Here is a 16,782-nt window from a genome sequence, read left to right on the forward strand (position 1 = left end):
ACAGACCTGAACTATCTTAAACTGGGCCCGGCTAGCCATATAACAAGTATAAAATGAGAACAGACCTGAACTATCTTAAACTGGGCCCGGCTAGCCATATAACAAGTATAAAATGAGAACAGACCTGAACTATCTTAAACTGGGCCCGGCTAGCCATATAACAAGTATAAAATGAGAACAGACCTGAACTATCTTAAAAGCTTGTGACAGCTGCCCCTGATGTTTTCCTACACATTTAGCCCACATAATCAAGTTGAAAGAGCATGTCATGCAAACGTTGATGCCACAGCTGTGGCATTTCTGTCATGCATAGAATTCCTTCTCTGTGCCAAACTACTACGGTACTCATCTTCAGTCTGATTAGTTGCAGTTATGAAATATAACATGCAATGTAAGCAAAGCGACTTTCAGTCACGCGTGCATACAACCACAGGCATACAACCACAGGCATACAACCAGAGGCATACAACCAGAGGCATACAACCACAGGCATACAACCACAGGCATACAACCACAGGCATACGAAAACACTCTGGCCATATTCTGCCGCAGGCCTCCTGTTCACAATGTCTGGACAGAAGAATCAAAAAACACCTTCAGTGCTCAACCAAAATCCATGTACGTTTATTCTTAACATGTGGAACATAGAATAAAGATTTTATACTGAATAAACAATGTAAAGTTGATCAAATGAAAGGGGGAGAAGTACCCTCTATGTAGAGTAAAAAAACAACACTTAACTGTCAATCAGGCATGTTATACAACATCGTTATTCTGGAATACAGTTCTGCCCATCATGGTCTGCTAGCTGTCTGTACAATCTAAATACAGTTGTCTTTTCAGAACCAAAACTAGAGCGGTCTCATCCCTATATGTCCTTAGACCTGTCCCAGTCAGAATATATATATATATATTTTTAATTACATAAAATGACTAACCTCATTTGAAGTGAGTAACTAAATATCCAGTATTCAAATGAGCAGTAATAATAATTCTAAAGGTCATTATAATTATCAACTACCATCACTTATCTATACCACATCTCTTGGCGAAGATACCAAATAGGGCTGTCAATGTACATCTTCTATATACAAATGAGCTTATAGATAGAAAAGGAGATAAGGACTGATGGAAGTACTGTGTTGCTATGGTTACCAGTAAGTCAGTTGAACAGGGTGTCTTGTTTAGTCCCTGTTATACTGGTATGGTAATAATATTATGATGCAATACTTGTGGTCAGTTGTCTGTGGTCGAAAGTAATTCACATTTGTTAACCCCCCCCAACAAGCCTACTAAATCCTATTGCACAATAGGGCCCCCCCCCCCCCCCCCCAGAACAGGATATATGATGTACTGTTATATATTCAGAGTAAAGTCAGTGGTTTTTTCTTTACCTTAATACACGATAGAGGTCCATCTACAGCATGATTCACAATTTAAATAAGTCTGCTTCCCCCTACAAAAAAACACCAACAAAAAGATCCCATACAGACAAACAGCCACGTACAACAAAAAAAATACAAATAAAATGTAAGCACGAGACCCCAAAACTAAAGTACGTTACCTTCCATTGGGTGCCAACTTTGGTTAAAACAAAAAACGAAGCGACAAATAAAAATATACTTTAAAAAAAATACCAAGTATTAAATATTTTATTAAAATTATTTAAAAATTCCAAATAAAGGTTGTGATTTGGGCTGAGGAGCTATATATATTTTTATTTGTAAAAAAAAAAAAGTGTCTTATTTAAATAAAAATATAATACCACCCACACCAATGTGTTTGTGTTCACTGTAGCCTGGTAGTCAGACCAACCCCCCCCTCCCTCTGTTTCTTTGCCTGTGGCTGTCACGAGGAGCGTCCAATCTTAAACAGTACTTCACACATGATGGCCGCCACGGCTGAGCTCAGCACAGAGGACAGGGAGATATCCAGTAGCCTGCTCTCGTAGAGAACCAACTCTGTCCGGTGCTCCTTGGCCATGGCCAGAAGAGCCTTGGCGGCCCTGCACATCATGTTAACGCTGGGGGGGTTGGGGGTGTGCTGCTGGGTGTAACAGGCTGTGGGGTCCCTGCTGGTGCTGGCACATGGCCACGCAGTCCTCCAGGAAGCCGATGAGTATCCCCACGCTGCCCTTCTGCAGTGCGATGGCGCGCGCCGCGGTCGGGTCCCCCTGCGCCAGGTTAGAGAGCACAGCCACTGCCATCTCCCGGCACACCTGGGACTTCCGCTCACCCACGTGGTGCACCAGGGTGGCGTAGAGCTTCTCCTGGCGGCTGAACGGCGGCGTGGCCAGCAGGAGGTCCACGTTGTTGTCCTGGATGCTCAGCTTGCACAGGCACTCCAGCACCAGTCTCTGGGGGGTGAGGGAGGAGGAGCAGCTCGCCGTGGTGAAGGGGTCCTGGGCCTCGGCAGAGGGACACACCATCCAGTGGAGGAGCCCGTCCAGGATGGGCAGACAGATGCTCTCTGGGTAGAGGGACAGGTCTAGTTGACCTGAGATGTTAGCCAGGGTGACCAGAGTGTTCTCCCTGAGGGCTGACAAACAGTCCCACCACCACTGGTCTTTACTGCAGGCCAGGCCCTGCTCCTCCTCTCTCTGGTAGCTGGGAGGCATCCTCCTCCTCTGGGGGTGCAGGTGGTGCAGCAGGACCAGCCGACCCAGGATCAGCACCAGGCCAGGGTGGCAGGACATGTCGTTGTCATTCCCCGGGATGAAGGAGAGGCCGCGGACAATGTTGGAGATGCAAACGCAGCGGCGGGCCAGGGCGTCCTGCCAGGGTTCGGCCGTGGAGAGGGGCGCCTCGTCCCAGCAGCGAGGTTCGTCCTCCAGCAGGGTGAAGATAGGGCTCTGGGTCTGCGTCCCGGGAAGACCGTTCCTCTCTGACAGAGAGCCTGGCCAGGCACTCAGCATATCGTCCATAGTGGCTGTCTCAGTCATGCTCTTCTCTACAACAGCCTTCCTCTCCTCCTCTGTCATTTCTGTCTTATCCTCCCTCTCTTTCCTCTCTGTAGGCTTACTGTTGGTCTCCTCGCCACGTATCTCAAAGTGTGTCTGGATGTGGGCAGTGGAGTCCCCTCCTCCAGCCTTCCAGTGCAGCAGGCCAGAGGTGAACCCCCTGGACAGACTGAGCTCCTGGTCCTCCTCCACCTGGTCCTCCTCCACCTTCACAGGCAGCTTGTCGTACTTACTGGCCTGTTTGGGCCTGGGCTCTGGGGGCTGGGACTGCTCGGGGGAGGCCCCCTTCTTTTCCTCCCCCTCTACCTTCTCTTTCAAAGTCACCTCCACAGGCTCTTCCTTCTCCTCTGGGACCGCCTCCTCTGTGTTGCTGTTGGCTGTGGTCTTCTCTGGCCCGCTGTCCCTCTGCTCTTCGTCTAACTGGCTGTCAAGCTCTGCAACGGTAAGCCCCTCTTCCTGGTCTCTGATTGGTCCGAGCAGCATCTTCTGGCCCTCGGTGCCCACCTCGTACTCATCCAGGATCCCAAAGATGGAGATCAGACTCCGGCGGAAGTACTCCACTATCAGCTCCAGGAAGCCAGGCAGCTGGGTAAACATAGCATATCAGAGGTTAGGTGGCTCTCTGAAATGATTGTGTGAAAGACTATTAGAGAACGGTTTGGTTAGGGGTATTTGTCCTTGAATCCAGTCATGGTCCAATAACCACACCACTGAGAATGAAGCCATGCATTTGACATGGTTTAGTATGGTATACTATAGATATTGGAAGTTTATATCATTCTCATGGATATTGGATATCATTGGACATTGTATGGATATGGTTTGTGTAGCACCGTCACCTGTGACAGGGTGAAGGAGGACACAGTGGTGTCGTCATACAGCAGGATGTTGATGGTGTCCAGCGCCCATGTGCTCTCAGCCAGCAGACCTGACTTCAGAGACATCATCACACGCCACGCCTCTGGGGTTCCTGAGGGTAAGAGGTTACAGTTCCAAGGTCGGAGGAGAGATTAGGGTCGCATTGAAAATGGCACCCTATTCCCTATCCCGGGCACAACTTTTGACCAGGGCCCATACATTTTTAAATGTCACCCTTATTTAACTAGTCAGTTAAAAACAAATTCTTATATACAATGGCGGCCATTTCAGATGCATCCATTATGAATTACCTGGCTAATGCTCTATAACAGTTTCCCAACCCTGGTCTTCCAGTACCCCCAACAATACACATTTTTACTGTAAACCTGGACCAGCACACCTGATTCAACGTGTTAACTAATCATCAAGCCCTCGAGTTGAATGACATGTTTGTCAAGGGCTACAATAAACATGTGTACTGTTGGGGACACTGGAGGACCAGGGTTGGGATAGACGGCTCTATAATAACAGGCTAATTCTCCTACCGGTCTCCTTGGAAGTAAGTCTGCGTCGGACCTTGAGTTTGGGCAGGGTGGCCTCCACAGACCCCATGGGGAAGCTGATATCTCTGTGGAGAGGTAGAATGCCCTGCCCTGACATCCCCCCACTGTGTGAGCCTGGCATGGACCCAGGCATCCCTGCCTTCTTCAGAGAGGCCATGTAGTGGCCCCCGTTGTTGGGGGAAAGGGGTCCGGGTCCCCCCACGGGCCGGGCGAAGGGGCTGGGGGCTCTAGCGATGTGGTTGGCCATGGCAGGGTTAGACTGGTAGGAGGAGGGGGGCTGTCGGGAAGCCATGGGGGGCATGGAGGAGGAAGAGGGGCATGGGTATGGGGACTGGCCCGGGTGTCCGGACATCCATTGGCCGTCCTGGAGGGCCCTTCCCTCTGGGTCATCCCCCGGACCCCGGCCCATAACAGGGTAAGGTGGCCCCTGGCCCTGTCGGCCAGGGTAGGGCCCGGGGTAGCCCATGTCTGTCCTGGGGTGCCACATGTTGGCCTGGGGGCCCTCTGGAGAGGCTCCGGAGGGGAAGGGAGGACCTCCGCTCATCATGCCGTGTTGTTGGGGCCCCTGGATGGCTCCCATGCGGTCTCGGCTGTAGGGGTAAGGGTACTGGCCGTGCATGGGCCTGTGCTCCGGCCCCATGTAGCCCCCTCCATACAGGCGGTGCATGTCTGGCTGCTGCCCTCCGTACTGCTGCATGTCGTAGGCTTCACCCTCATGGCGCTTAGCAGGGGGACCGTACATCCCCTCTTGTCCCACTGGCCTCTTATAGCCCTGAGAGGGAACACAGAACTTTATACGTTAGATACTGCAGTTACAATGATGACCTTTTATTGATGTCTCCCCAACTCTCGCACTCGCGCCCCAACTCTCGCACTCGCGCCCCAACTCTCGCACTCGCGCCCCAACTCTCGCACTCGCGCCCCAACTCTCGCACTCGCGCCCCAACTCTCGCACTCGCCCCAACTCTCGCACTCGCGCCCCAACTCTCGCACTCGCGCCCCAACTCTCGCACTCGCGCCCCAACTCTCGCACTCGCGCCCCAACTCTCGCAACTCTCGCGCCCCAACTCTCGCACTCGCGCCCCAACTCGCGCCCCTTCCCAACTCTCGCACTCTCGCACTCGCGCCCCAACTCTCGCACTCTCGCGCCCCAACTCTCGCACTCGCTCTCTCGCGCCAACTCTCGCACTCGCGCCCCAACTCTCGCACTCGCGCCCCAACTCTCGCACTCGCGCCCCAACTCTCGCACTCGCGCCCCAGCTCTCGCACTCTCGCACTCGCTCCCCCCAACTCTCGCACTCGCGCCCCAACTCTCGCACTCGCGCCCCAACTCTCGCACTCGCGCCCCAACTCTCGCACTCGCGCCCCAACTCTCGCACTCGCGCCCCAACTCTCGCACTCGCGCCCCAACTCTCGCACTCGCGCCCCAACTCTCGCACTCGCCCCAACTCTCGCACTCGCGCCCCAACTCTCGCACTCGCGCCCAACTCTCGCACTCGCGCGCCCCAACTCTCGCACTCGCGCCCCCAACTCGCAACTCGCTCCCCAACTCGCACTCGCTCCCCAACTCGCTCTCGCACTCGCTCCCCAACTCGCTCCCCAACTCGCTCTCGCTCCCCCAACTCGCTCTCGCTCCCCAACTCGCTCCCCAACTCGCACTCGCTCCCCAACTCGCTCTCCACTCGCTCCCCAACTCGCTCTCGCTCCCAACTCGCTCTCGCTCCCCAACTCGCTCTCGCTCCCCAACTCGCTCTCGCTCCCCAACTCGCTCTCGCTCCCCAACTCGCTCTCGCACTCGCTCTCTCGCACTCGCTCCCCAACTCGCTCCCCAACTCGCACTCGCACTCCAACTCGCTCCCCAACTCGCACTCGCACTCCAACTCGCTCCCCAACTCGCACTCGCTCCCCAACTCGCTCCCCAACTCGCACTCGCTCCCCAACTCGCTCTCGCACTCGCTCCCCCAACTCGCTCTCGCACTCGCTCCCCAACTCGCTCCCCAACTCGCACTCGCTCCCCAACTCGCACTCGCTCCCCAACTCGCTCCCCAACTCGCACTCGCTCCCCAACTCGCTCCCCAACTCGCTCCCCAACTCGCACTCGCTCCCCAACTCGCTCCCCAGCTCGCTCCCCAACTCGCTCCCCAGCTCGCTCTCGCACTCGCTCCCCAACTCGCTCCCCAGCTCGCTCTCGCTCCCCAACTCGCTCCCCAGCTCGCTCTCGCACTCGCTCCCCAGCTCGCTCTCGCACTCGCTCCCAGCTCGCACTCGCTCCCCAGCTCGCACTCGCTCCCCAGCTCGCACTCGCTCCCCAGCTCGCACTCGCTCCCCAGCTCGCACTCGCTCCCCAGCTCGCTCTCCCAGCTCGCTCCCCAGCTCGCTCCCCAGCTCGCTCCCCAGCTCGCTCCCCAGCTCGCTCCCCAGCTCGCTCCCCAGCTCGCTCCCCAGCTCGCTCCCCAGCTCGCTCCCCAGCTCGCACTCGCTCCCCAGCTCGCTCCCCAGCTCGCACTCGCTCCCCAGCTCGCTCCCCAGCTCGCACTCGCTCCCCAGCTCGCTCCCCAGCTCGCACTCGCTCCCCAGCTCGCGCTCTCGCTCGCTCCCCAGCTCGCGCTCGCTCCCCAGCTCGCGCTCTCGCTCGCTCCCCAGCTCGCGCTCTCGCTCGCTCCCCAGCTCGCGCTCGCTCCCCAGCTCGCGCTCGCTCCCCAGCTCGCGCTCGCTCCCCAGCTCGCGCGCTCGCTCCCCAGCTCGCGCTCTCGCTCGCTCCCCAGCTCGCTCCCCAGCTCGCGCCCCAGCTCGCGCTCCCCAGCTCGCGCTCGCGCCCCAGCTCGCGCTCCCCAGCTCGCTCCCCAGCTCGCGCTCGCTCCCCAGCTCGCGCTCGCTCCCCAGCTCTCGCTCGCTCCCCAGCTCCCCAGCTCGCGCTCTCGCCCCAGCTCGCGCTCGCGCTCTCGCTCGCTCCCAGCTCGCGCTCTCGCTCGCTCCCCAGCTCGCGCTCTCGCTCGCTCCCCAGCTCGCGCTCCCAGCTCGCTCGCTCCCCAGCTCGCGCTCTCGCTCGCTCCCAGCTCGCGCTCTCGCTCGCTCCCAGCTCGCGCTCTCGCTCGCTCCCCAGCTCGCGCTCTCGCTCGCTCCCCAGCTCGCGCTCTCGCTCGCTCCCCAGCTCGCGCTCTCGCTCGCTCCCCAGCTCGCGCTCTCGCTCGCTCCCCAGCTCGCGCTCTCGCTCGCTCCCAGCTCGCGCTCTCGCTCGCTCCCCAGCTCGCGCTCTCGCTCGCTCCCCAGCTCGCGCTCTCGCTCGCTCCCCAGCTCGCGCTCTCGCTCGCTCCCCAGCTCGCGCTCTCGCTCCCCAGCTCGCGCTCGCGCTCGCTCCCCAGCTCCCCAGCTCGCGCTCTCGCTCGCTCCCAGCTCGCGCTCTCGCTCTCCCAGCTCGCGCTCTCGCTCGCTCCCCAGCTCGCGCTCTCGCTCGCTCCCCAGCTCGCGCTCGCTCGCTCCCCAGCTCGCGCTCGCTCGCTCCCCAGCTCGCGCTCGCTCGCTCCCCAGCTCGCGCTCGCTCGCTCCCCAGCTCGCGCTCTCGCTCCCCAGCTCGCTCCCCAGCTCGCGCTCTCGCTCCCCAGCTCGCTCCCCAGCTCGCGCTCTCGCTCGCTCCCCAACTCACTCTCGCACTCGCTCCCCAACTCACTCTCGCACTCGCTCCCCAACTCACTCTCGCACTCCCCAGCTCCCCAGCTCGCGCTCGCTCCCCAGCTCGCGCTCTCGCTCTCGCTCCCCAGCTCGCGCTCTCGCTCTCGCTCCCCAGCTCGCGCTCTCGCTCTCGCTCCCCAGCTCGCGCTCTCGCTCCCCAGCTCGCGCTCTCGCTCCCCAGCTCGCGCTCTCGCTCCCCAGCTCGCGCTCTCGCTCCCCAGCTCGCGCTCTCGCTCCCCAGCTCGCGCTCTCGCTCCCCCAGCTCGCGCTCTCGCTCTCGCTCCCCAGCTCGCGCTCTCGCTCTCGCTCCCCAGCTCGCGCTCTCGCTCGCTCCCCAGCTCGCGCTCTCGCTCGCTCCCCAGCTCGCGCTCTCGCTCCCTCCCCAGCTCGCGCTCTCGCTCGCTCCCCAGCTCGCGCTCTCGCTCGCTCCCCAGCTCGCGCTCCCCGCTCGCTCCCTCCCCAGCTCGCGCTCTCCCAGCTCGCTCTCTCTCCCCAGCTCGCTCCCAGCTCGCGCTCCCCAGCTCGCGCTCCCCAGCTCGCGCTCCCAGCTCTCCTCCCCAGCTCGCGCTCTCGCTCCCCAGCTCGCTCCCCCAGCTCGCGCTCTCGCTCCCCCCAGCTCGCTCCCCAGCTCGCGCTCCGCTCCCAGCTCGCTCCTCCCAGCTCGCGCTCTCCCCCCAGCTCGCGCTCGCTCCCCAGCTCGCGCTCTCGCTCCCCCAGCAGCTCGCGCTCCTCCGCTCCCCAGCTCGCGCTCTCGCAGCTCGCTCCCCAGCTCGCGCTCGCTCGCTCGCTCCCAGCTCGCGCTCTCGCTCCCCAGCTCGCGCTCTCGCTCCCCAGCTCGCGCTCTCGCTCCCCAGCTCGCGCTCTCGCTCCCCAGCTCGCGCTCTCGCTCCCCAGCTCTCGCTCCCCAGCTCGCGCTCTCGCTCCCCAGCTCGCGCTCGCTCCCCCAGCTCGCGCTCTCGCTCCCCAGCTCGCGCTCGCTCCCCAGCTCGCGCTCCCCAGCTCGCGCTCCCAGCTCCCAGCTCTCGCTCCCAGCTCCCCAGCTCGCTCTCTCGCTCCCAGCTCGCGCTCCCCAGCTCGCTCCCCAGCTCGCGCTCCCTCCCAGCTCGCGCTCTCGCTCCCCAGCTCGCGCTCCCCAGCTCGCGCTCCCCAGCTCGCGCTCTCGCTCCCCAGCTCGCGCTCCCCAGCTCGCGCTCCCCAGCTCGCGCTCCCCAGCTCGCGCTCTCGCTCCCCAGCTCGCTCCCCAGCTCGCGCTCTCGCTCCCCAGCTCGCGCTCTCGCTCCCCAGCTCGCGCTCTCGCTCCCCAGCTCGCGCTCTCGCTCCCCAGCTCGCGCTCTCGCTCCCCAGCTCGCGCTCTCGCTCCCCAGCTCGCGCTCTCGCTCCCCCAGCTCGCGCTCTCGCTCCCCAGCTCGCGCTCTCGCTCCCCCCAGCTCGCTCGCGCTCTCGCTCCCTCCCAGCTCGCGCTCTCGCTCCCCAGCTCGCTCTCGCACTCGCTCTCGCACTCGCTCCCGCACTCGCTCCCCAACTCGCACCCCAACTCGCTCTCGCTCCCCAACTCGCACTCGCTCCCCAACTCGCACTCGCTCCCCAACTCGCACTCGCTCCCCAACTCGCTCTCGCACTCGCTCCCCAACTCGCACTCGCTCCCCAACTCGCTCTCGCTCCCCAACTCGCTCTCCCCCAACTCGCTCGCTCACCCCAACTCGCTCTCGCACTCGCTCCCCAACTCGCTCTCGCACTCGCTCCCCAACTCGCTCTCGCACTCGCTCCCCAACTCGCTCTCGCACTCGCTCCCCAACTCGCACTCGCTCCCCAACTCGCACTCGCTCCCCAACTCGCTCCCCAACTCGCTCTCGCTCCCCAACTCGCACTCGCTCCCCAACTCGCACTCGCTCCCCAACTCGCACTCGCTCCCCAACTCGCACTCGCTCCCCAACTCGCACTCGCTCCCCAACTCGCACTCGCTCCCCAACTCGCTCCCCAACTCGCTCCCCAACTCGCTCCCCAACTCGCACTCGCTCCCCAACTCGCTCCCCAACTCGCACTCGCTCCCCAACTCGCTCCCCAACTCTCGCACTCGCTCCCCAACTCGCTCCCCAACTCGCTCCCCAACTCTCGCACTCGCTCCCCAACTCGCTCCCCAACTCACTCTCGCACTCGCTCCCCAACTCGCTCCCCAACTCGCACTCGCTCCCCAACTCGCTCCCCAACTCGCTCCCCAACTCACTCTCGCACTCGCTCCCCAACTCGCTCTCGCACTCGCTCCCCAACTCGCTCCCCCAACTCAACTCTCGCACTCTCGCTCTCCCAACTCGCGCTCCCCAACTCACTCTCGCACTCGCTCGCCCCCAACTCACTCTCGCACTCGCTCCCCAACTCACTCTCGCTCCCTCCCCCAACTCACTCGCTCCCAAACTCACTCTCGCACTCGCTCCCCAACTCACTCTCGCACTCGCTCCCCAACTCACTCTCGCACTCGCTCCCCAACTCGCTCCCCAACTCACTCTCGCACTCGCTCCCCAACTCACTCTCGCACTCGCTCCCCAACTCACTCCCCAACTCACTCTCGCACTCGCTCCCCAACTCGCTCCCCAACTCACTCTCGCACTCGCTCCCCAACTCACTCTCGCACTCGCTCCCCAACTCACTCTCGCACTCGCTCCCCAACTCACTCTCGCACTCGCTCCCCAACTCACTCTCGCACTCGCTCCCCAACTCACTCTCGCACTCGCTCCCCAACTCACTCTCGCACTCGCTCCCCAACTCACTCTCGCACTCGCTCCCCCCAACTCACTCTCGCACTCGCTCCCCAACTCACTCTCGCACTCGCTCCCCAACTCACTCTCGCACTCCAACTCGCTCCCCCAACTCTCTCGCTCCCCAACTCGCACTCGCTCCCCAACTCTACTTTCGCTCCCCAACTCTCGCACTCGCTCCCCACTCTCGCTCCCCACTTTTCGCTCCCCAACTCTCGCACTCGCTCCCCAACTCGCACTCTCGCACTCCCCACTCGCACTCTCGCACTCCCCAACTCACTCTCTACGCTCCCAACTCACTCGCTCCCCAACTCTCCCCAACTCGCACTCGCGCTCGCTCCCCAACTCTCGCTCCCCAACTCCGACTCGCTCCCAACTCTCCCCAGCACTCGCTCCCCAGCTCCCCCACTCTCGCACTCGCGCCCCAACTCACTCGCTCGCACTCGCGCCCCAACTCCCCCAGCTCGCCTCGCTCTCAACTCTCGCACTCGCTCCCCAACTCTAACTCTCGCGCCCCAACTCTCGCACTCGCTCCCAACTCTCGCACTCGCTCCCCCAACTCCGCAACTCGCTCTCCCCCAACTCTCGCTCGCTCCCCAACTCTAGCTCACTCGCTCGCTCCCCAGCTCGCACCCCAACTCTCGCTCCGCTCTCGCCCCCCAACTCTCGCACTCGCTCCCAACTCTCGCTCTCGCTCCCCAACTCGCTCCCAACTCGCTCCCCAACTCTCTTCCAACTCTCGCTCCCCAACTCGCTCCCAACTCTCTCGCACTCCCCAGCTCCAACTCCAACTCTCGCACTCGCGCCCCAGCTCTCTCACTCGCGCCCCAACTCTCGCACTCGCAGCTCTCGCACTCGCTCCCAACTCTCGCTCTCCCAACTCGCGCCCAGCTCTCGCACTCGCGCCCCAGCTCTCGCACTCGCGCCCCAGCTCTCGCAGCTCGCGCCCCAGCTCTCGCACTCGCGCCCCAACTCTCGCACTCGCCCCGCTCTCGCACTCGCGCCCTCCCAAGCTCTCGCACTCGCTCCCCAGCTCCGCACTCGCTCGCTCCCCAGCTCTCGCACTCGCTCGCTCCCGAGCTCTCGCACTCGCGCTCGCACTCGCGCCCCAGCTCCCAGCTCTCGCACTCGCGCCCCAGCTCTCGCACTCGCTCCCCACTCGCGCCCTCGCTCCCACTCTCGCTCCGCTCTCGCTCTCGCCGCTCCCCAACTCGCACTCGCTCCCGCTCCCCAACTCGCTCTCGCTCCCCACTCGCTCCCTCCCCAACTCGCTCTCGCTCCCCACTCGCTCGCTCCCAACTCGCTCTCGCTCCCCCAACTCGCTCCCAACTCGCTCCCCAGCTCTGCTCGCTCCCCAGCTCTCGCACTCGCTCCCCAACTCGCACTCGCTCGCTCCAACTCGCACTCGCTCCCCAACTCGCACTCGCACTCCCCAACTCGCTCTCGCACTCGCTCCCCAACTCGCTCGCACTCGCTCCCCAGCTCCCTCCAACTCGCACTCGCTCCCCAACTCGCTCTCGCTCCCCAACTCGCTCTCGCTCCCCAACTCTCCCACTCGCTCCCCAACTCGCTCTCGCACTCGCTCCCCAACTCGCTCTCCCCAACACTCGCTCCCCCCAACTCGCTCTCGCACTCCTCCTCGCTCCCCACTCGCTCTCGCTCCCCAACTCGCTCCCCAACTCGCTCCCCAACTCACTCGCTCCCCAACTCGCTCTCGCTCCCCAACTCGCTCTCGCTCCCCAACTCGCTCCCCAACTCGCTCTCCCCAACTCCCCCAAGCTCGCTCTCGCTCCCCAACTCGCTCTCGCTCCCCAACTCGCTCTCGCTCCTCCCAGCTCGCTCTCTCCCCAACTCTCGCTCGCTCCCAGCTCGCTCGCACTCGCGCCCGCACTCGCTCCCGCTCCCCAACTCGCTCTCGCACTCGCTCCCCAACTCGCTCTCGCACTCGCTCCCCAACTCGCTCTCGCACTCGCTCCCCAACTCGCACTCGCACTCGCTCTCGCACTCGCTCCCCAACTCGCACTCGCACTCGCTCCCCAACTCGCACTCGCTCCCCAACTCGCACTCGCTCCCCAACTCGCACTCGCTCCCCAACTCGCACTCGCTCCCCAACTCGCTCTCGCTCCCCAACTCGCACTCGCTCCCCAACTCGCACTCGCTCCCCAACTCGCTCTCCCACTCGCTCCCCAACTCGCTCTCGCACTCGCTCCCCAACTCGCTCTCGCACTCGCTCCCCAACTCGCACTCGCTCCCCAACTCGCACTCGCTCCCCAACTCGCTCTCGCTCCCCAACTCGCTCTCGCTCCCCAACTCGCTCTCGCTCCCCAACTCGCTCTCGCTCCCCAACTCGCTCTCGCTCCCCAACTCGCTCTCGCTCCCCAACTCGCTCTCGCACTCGCGCCCCAACTCGCTCTCGCTCTCGCGCCCCAGCTCGCACTCTCGCCCCAACTCTCGCACTCGCGCCCCAGCTCTCGCACTCGCGCCCCAACTCGCTCGCACTCGCGCCCCAACTCTCTCGCACTCGCGCTCCCAACTCCCCAGCTCGCGCTCCCCACTCGCCCAACTCGCTCGCCCCCAACTCTCGCACTCGCTCCCCACTCTCGCTCTCGCGCCCCGCTCCCCACTCTCTCGCACTCGCTCCCCAACTCTCGCACTCGCGCCCCAACTCCCAGCTCTCGCACTCGCGCCCCAACTCTCGCACTCGCGCTCCCTCAGCTCGCACTCGCGCCCCAACTCTCGCACTCGCGCTCCCAACTCTCGCTCTCGCCAGCTCTCCCAGCTCTCGCACTCGCTCCCCAGCTCTCGCACTCGCGCCCCAACTCTCGCGCTCTCGCTCCCCAACTCGCGCGCGCCCCAACTCGCACTCGCGCCCCAACTCGCTCCCACTCGCGCTCTCGCACTCGCTCCCCAGCCGCTCAACTCGCCCCAACTCGCTCCCCACTCGCTCCCGCTCCCCAACTCGCTCTCGCACTCGCTCCCCAACTCGCTCCCCAACTCGCTCTCGCACTCGCTCCCCAACTCGCTCTCGCTCCGCTCCCCAACTCGCTCTCGCACTCGCTCCCCAACTCGCACTCGCTCCCCAACTCGCACTCCCCAACTCGCTCCCAAATCGCTCCCCGCACTCGCTCCCCAACTCGCACTCGCTCCCCAACTCGCACTCGCTCCCCAACTCGCACTCGCTCCCCAACTCGCACTCGCTCCCCAACTCGCTCTCGCAGCTCGCTCTCCCCAACTCGCTCTCGCACTCGCTCCCCCTCAGCTCGCACTCGCTCCCCAACTCGCTCCCCAGCTCTCGCACTCGCTCCCCAACTCGCTCTCGCACTCGCCCCAACTCGCTCTCGCTCGCTCCCCAGCTCGCGCTCTCGCTCCCCAACTCGCACTCGCTCCCCAGCTCGCACTCTCGCTCCCCTCCCAACTCGCACTCTCGCTCCCCCAACTCGCTCTCTCCCCCAACTCGCTCTCGCTCCCCAGCTCGCTCGCTCCCCCAACTCGCTCTCGCTCCCCAACTCGCTCTCGCTCCCCAACTCGCTCTCGCTCCCCAACTCGCACTCGCTCCCCAACTCGCTCTCGCTCCCCAACTCGCTCTCGCACTCGCTCTCGCTCTCGCACTCGCTCCCCAACTCGCTCTCGCTCCCCAACTCACTCTCGCACTTCGCTCCCCCAACTCGCTCGCTCCCCAACTCGCTCTCGCTCCCCCAACTCGCACTCGCTCCCCCAACTCGCACTCGCTCCTCCCAGCTCGCACTCGCTCCCCAACTCGCCCAACTCGCACTCGCTCCCCAGCTCGCGCCCCGCTCTCGCACTCGCTCCCCAACTCGCTCCCCAACTCGCACTCGCTCCCCAACTCGCTCCCCAACTCGCACTCGCTCCCCAACTCGCTCCCCAACTCTCGCACTCGCTCCCCAACTCGCTCTCGCTCCCCAACCCCGCTCCCCAACTCTCGCACTCGCTCCCCCAACTCTCGCTCCCCAACTCTCGCACAACGCTCCCCCAACTCTCGCTCGCTCCCCAGCTCTCGCTCCCTCCTCGCTCGCTCCCCCAACTCGCTCCCCAACTCGCTCCCCAACTCTCACTCTACTCGCTCCCCAACTCCTCCCCAACTCACTCTCGCACTCGCTCCCCAACTCACTCTCCCACTCGCTCCCCCAACTCGCTCTCCCCCCAACTCACTCTCGCACTCCCGCTCCCCCCAACTCGCTCCCCAACTCACTCTCTCTCGCACTCGCTCCCCCCCAACTCACTCCCGCACTCGCTCCCCAACTCACTCCCGCACTCGCTCCCCAACTCACTCTCCCCAACTCACTCGCTCCCCAACTCACTCTCGCACTCCTCCCCAACTCACTCTCGCACTCGCTCCCCAACTCACTCGCACTCGCTCCCCAACTCACTCTCGCTCGCTCCCTCAACTCGCTCTCGCTCCCCACTCGCTCCCCCAACTCACTCTCGCAGCTCGCTCCCCAACTCACTCTCGCTCTCGCTCCCCAACTCACTCTACACTCGCTCCCCAACTCACTCTCGCACTCGCTCCCCAACTCACTCTCGCACTCCGCTCCCCAACTCACTCTCGCACTCGCTCCCCAACTCACTCTCACTCTCGCACTCGCTCCCCAACTCACTCTCGCACTCGCTCCCCAACTCACTCTCGCACTCTCGCTCCCCAACTCACTCTCGCACTCGCTCCCCAACTCACTCTCCAACTCGCTCCCCCACTCACTCTCGCTCTCGCTCCCCAACTCACTCTCGCTCTCGCGCCGCTCTCGCACTCGCTCCCCAACTCTCGCTCTCGCGCCCCAACTCCACTCGCTCTCGCAACTCGCTCCCCAACTCGCACTCGCTCCAACTCGCACTCCCCAGCGCTCCCACTCTCGCGCTCTCGCTCGCTCCCCAACTCGCACTCGCTCCCCAACTCGCTCTCGCTCGCTCCCCAACTCGCACTCGCACTCGCTCCCCAACTCTCGCCAGACTCGCTCCCAGCTCGCTCGCTCTCGCTCGCTCCCCAGCTCGCTCGCTCCCAACTCGCTCTCCTCGCTCGCTCCCCAGCTCGCTCTCCCGCTCCCCAGCTCTCGCACTCGCTCGCTCTCCCAACTCGCTCTCCTCGCCCAACTCTCGCTCTCCCAGCTCGCTCTCGCCCTCGCTCTCGCTTTCGCGCCCCAACTCGCTCTCGCTCCCCAGCTCGCTCTCGCGCTCGCGCTCTAACTCTCGCGCTCGCTCCCCAACTCTCCCCACTCGCGCTCCCCAACTCCCCAGCTCGCTCTCGCTCGCTCCCAGCTCTCCCAGCTCGCTCTCGCTCTCGCTCCCAACTCGCACTCTCGCTCTCGCGCTCTCGCTCGCCCCAGCTCGCTCCCCAGCTCGCTCTCGCGCTCGCTCTCGCGCTCGCTCCCCAGCTCGCTCCCCAGCTCGCTCTCGCTCGCTCTCTCGCTCGCTCCCCAGCTCGCTCTCGCGCTCGCTCCCCAGCTCGCGCTCTCGCTCCCCAGCTCTCTCGCCTCGCTCTCGCTCCAGCTCTCGCGCTCGCTCCCAGCTCTCCCCAGCTCGCTCTCGCTCCCCAGCTCTCCCCCAGCTCTCTCGCTCGCTCCCCAGCTCGCTCCCCAACTCTCCCCACTCGCTCCCGCAGCTCGCTCCCCAGCTCGCTCTCGCGCTCCCCAGCTCCCCCCAGCTCGCTCTCGCTCGCTCCAAGCTCGCCAGCTCGCTCCCCCAACTCTCGCTCTCCCAGCTCCCCAGCTCCCCAGCTCGCTTCGCTCGCTCCCAAGCTCTCTCGCTCGCTCCCCAGCTCGCGCTCTCGCTCCCAGCTCGCTCCCGCTCCCAGCTCGCTCCCGCTCGCTCCCAGCTCGCTCTCCTCAGCTCGCTCCCCAGCTCGCTCTCGCTCGCTCCCCCAGCTCGCTCTCGCTCTCGCTCGCTCCCCAGCTCGCTCTCGCGCTCCAGCTCGCGCTCTCGCACTCGCTCCCGCTCCCCAGCTCGCTCCCCAGCTCGCGCTCTCGCTCGC

General features: G+C 63.6%; 1 pseudogene across 1 annotated transcript in view; it reads right to left on the reverse strand.

The window, feature by feature from the left end:
* Window positions 1-608: 608 nt before the first annotated feature.
* LOC123990614 overlaps window positions 609-16,782 on the reverse strand; it is a 117,808-nt pseudogene continuing 101,634 nt past the window's right edge. The window contains exons 19-21 of the transcript XR_006830685.1: window positions 4,363-5,152; window positions 3,799-3,929; window positions 609-3,544 (exon numbers count right to left, since the gene is read on the reverse strand). The product of XR_006830685.1 is annotated as an AT-rich interactive domain-containing protein 1B-like (transcript). The remainder of the gene's footprint in view (window positions 3,545-3,798; window positions 3,930-4,362; window positions 5,153-16,782) is intronic.

This window comes from Oncorhynchus gorbuscha, linkage group LG12 (assembly GCF_021184085.1).
Source record: "Oncorhynchus gorbuscha isolate QuinsamMale2020 ecotype Even-year linkage group LG12, OgorEven_v1.0, whole genome shotgun sequence".
In the NCBI taxonomy this organism is placed as follows: Eukaryota; Metazoa; Chordata; class Actinopteri; order Salmoniformes; family Salmonidae; genus Oncorhynchus; species Oncorhynchus gorbuscha.